At 34.7% G+C, this 3,720-nt stretch overlaps 2 pseudogenes; both read left to right on the forward strand.

Annotated features, from left to right (window-relative positions):
- The first annotated feature begins 1,811 nt into the window (after window positions 1-1,811).
- Window positions 1,812-2,984, forward strand: LOC101514905 (UDP-glycosyltransferase 73C3-like; annotated as a pseudogene).
- A 131-nt stretch (window positions 2,985-3,115) lies between these two features.
- On the forward strand, window positions 3,116-3,717 carry LOC101515229 (UDP-glycosyltransferase 73C13-like; annotated as a pseudogene).
- Window positions 3,718-3,720: the final 3 nt, after the last annotated feature.

The following is a 3,720-nucleotide window of genomic DNA, read 5'->3' on the forward strand; positions in this document are numbered from 1 at the left end:
GTTTTGTGGGATATTTTTGAAATCTGTGTACATAGGATGCGAAGTAAGTTAGATAGAAGTATAAGGTGTCATATACAGTGTCCCAATTCTGATGTTCAAATAACACAATTGTTTAGTCTTTAACGAGTTTTAGATTTATATAGTGCTATATTTTATGGAGTATTAGTTAACTGAACACGTTATTCCGTTACTTTCTTCATGCACAACATGATTTTCATTATAAGAATCCAAGTATAGACTTTGAGTTGTTTTGGACCTTGATTTGAACTTATGTGCAGGATGAGAAGCCAACCAACTGACAGTAAGTTAACATAATCTGTTCAGATGAAGGGGAAACCATTCCCATTCCACAGAAGAGCAACTGTTGTGGATAGCTAGAACTTGTAAATTTCTCTCTTTTTTAACTGTTATAGTAAAATAGTGAGACCCTGTTTTCTGATACTGCTAAAATATCATCTATTAAATCCTTGGATAATATAGTTCTGAATTTTTTGGCGGCTTCTCAAATTTAGGGTGAAAGCGAGGCAAATGCTCACATGCATCATATATTATCTTGAGGCTTTGACCGCACCACAGACTTTCATAATGGCACACAGGAATTGAAGCGCTTTCCAATTAATGCTAAGATAGTAATAGGTTGATGAAAGAAGGAATCATTAAAAACTTATTGCGCAACATGTTAAGATTATTTTGCACCAGACGAAATAGGATTAGGTATAGATTAGGAAAGAGGCTAGGAAAAGATGAAGATGGAGAAAAAATGTGGGACACCCCCTACAAAAAGTAGAGTCAACCAAATTACTACAAATAATATTATCCAATCAAGAAATTTTTTTACTCCTATTGATATTGAATTGAATAATCACTTGCAACAAAACCAGAAAACTTCTTTTGACCATGTACAGGATGTGCACATTGTTCAGTGATGAATAGAGTATCGTTTTCATAAGACTTGAGAATTCAATTACTAATTCACATAGAAACTTTATAGCTGAATAAGGTCGAGGTACAGTGATAGGAAGGTCGATGAGATTAGGAATAGGAGAAAGAAAATGAAAGCCCGATTACATGAAATCATACAATAACAGACAAATGCAGTGAATGAAACCAGACAATGCTATTTGCCTTGTCATCATTTTCTTAGGATTCAAAAATATCTAGTTCAGTTATGCAATTCCCTTTGGTTATGCCAGTCACCAGTCTATTGAGCACATGTAATTTGATCCAAGCCGCTTGGCATCAATGTTGTCAAATAGCAATTATAACAGTGCTATAGCACTAAAACATAGCGGAATTTGAACAAATAAGTATTATTCTGTGATGGCGATGTTATTTAATACAAAATGTTGGTTAAGTAATAACTATATCAGCACTATAGCATTGTTGCATAGCGATAGTTGAACAAACCGCTATTTCCCACATGATACTTGGTAGTTGTTTTCTAAGTCGACTTGCCAAAGCTGACAATTGTCTTCATCATATCTATTTAGGCCACATTTCTAGTTAATATGAGAATTAGATTTTTCTCAATACATCCATTAAGGGTGTTCAAGAAATTTATTGAGACGAATTATGTATGTCCTTTCCAATCCTAAATTTTTACCGGGCCAAACGTTTAAACTAGAGCTCGATCTTAGACTCGAGTAAATCCAATGATGTATGTGTCAATTAAGATTGGGTTTAAGCATGACATAAGCATGTCGATTCAAAATAATATTTTTCTACCTTGTAGTAATATTTTTCTACCTTGAATTGAATTAAAATTCTCACTCTTGTCATTCACTCCCCTTTGACATTAGTTTATTCCTAATATGGCTTCCCAAACTAACCAACAACACTTCCTTCTTGTTCCATTAATGTCTCAAAGCCATCTCATTCCATTCACAGTTGTTTGCATCCTATGGTGTCACTGTCACCATTGTCCTTACACCCGTTAATGCATCAAGGTTCAACATGGTCATTGATCAAGCAAAAACCTCAAAATCCAATTTCAATTGCTACCTTTTCCTTGTGCCGAAGCAGGATTTCCTAAAGGGTGTCCTAAATACAAACCTTTGTTTTTTGCAGCTTGCAATATTCTCAAAGAACCACTTGAGAAATGGCTTTCAGAGCTGAAAAAAGTACCTAGTTGCATTGTTTCTAATATTTGCCTTCCTTGGACTTCAAATGTCGCTTTGAAATTCAACATTCCATGGAATTTCTTGCTTTACACTCTTGTGCTCGCATAACACAATTGAGTTTACAAAAGCACAGTTACCCGAGGCAGTGAAACAGGACTCAAAAGTGTGGAAAGAAGCTATTGATCAATTTAAAGAGTCTGAACTTTCGGCACAAGGGATATTGGTGAATACTTTTGAGGAGTTGGAGAAGATTTATGTGAGAGGTTATGAGAAAGTTGCTAAAAAGGTTTGGTGTATAGGACCACTTTCCTTGCATGACAAGTTAATCTTGGACAAGTTTGGTAAAGACGATGATAAAGGATTCATCGATGATTCCGAATCTGAATGTCTAAAGTTTCTTGTTTCTAACAAAGCTTGTTCTGTCATCTATGTTTTGTTTTGGTAGTTTGTCTCTCATTCCAGCTTCACAACTAAAAGAACTTGCTTTGGGATTAGAGGCATCCAGAAATCCATTCATTTGGGTGATTGGAAAAAATGATTATTCTGTTGAGTTAGAAAGAAAAAATGGTTAGAAGATGAGAACTTTGAAGAGAGAAATAAGGGAAAAGGAGTTATAATTAAAAGGTGGGCCCCACAAGTTGAAATACTATCACACCCTTCAACTGGTGGATTTTTATCTCATTGTGGTTGGAATGATAACATGGCCAATGCTTGCTGAACAATTCTTCAATGAGAAGCTAATTGTGCAAGTGCTCAAGATTGGTATTGAAGTTTTCGTGGATCCAAAGAGTTGATGATAATCCAAAGAGTTAATTGATTAAAGAGTTGATGATAATGCAATAATCATCAACACTAAAAAAGTGTAGTAACAAGTGTAGTGGATATATATCACGATCTTGCATAGGTAAGCGCTTACAGCATAACATATATTAACATAAATAAATAAAAAAGATCAATAATTTGTAAGAGTAAAGAAACAAGTAGATTGAAAGAAAATGGAGTCAGAAGCAGCTAAACATGTTCACTTTGTGTTATTTCCACTTATGTCCCCAGGACACATGCTTCCAATGATAGACATAGCAAAAACATCATTGTCACCATTGTCACTACCCCACACAACGCTTCTCGTTTCTCACACATTTTTTCTCAAAATCTCCGATTACTTCAACTTCAATTCCCATCTCAAGATCATGGCTTTCCACAAGGTTGCGAGAATTTCGACATGCTTCCTTCAATGTTTATGGCTTACACTTTCTTTACCGTTTCAAATACTCTTCTACAACAACAAGCACAACAAGCTTTCCAAAATTTAACACCAAAACCAAGTTGCATTATATCTGATGTTAGTTTTCCATACACTTCTCTAATCGCTGCTAAATTCAACATTCCAAGAATTTCCTTTTATGGGGTTAGTTGTTTTTGTCATGTTTGGCACAGAAATTTGTTAATTTCTAATGTTATGGAAAACATAGAAAAAGATTCTGAGTCTTTTTTTATACCTGAAATTCCTCACAAAATTGAGATCACAAAAGCACAGTATCCATCATCAAATGATGGAAATTGGAAGGAATTTGTTGGTAAAATGGTTGAAGCTGAAATG

The sequence above is a fragment of the Cicer arietinum genome, unplaced genomic scaffold (genome assembly GCF_000331145.2).
Source record: "Cicer arietinum cultivar CDC Frontier isolate Library 1 unplaced genomic scaffold, Cicar.CDCFrontier_v2.0 Ca_scaffold_5630_v2.0, whole genome shotgun sequence".
Lineage (NCBI taxonomy): Eukaryota > Viridiplantae > Streptophyta > Magnoliopsida > Fabales > Fabaceae > Cicer > Cicer arietinum.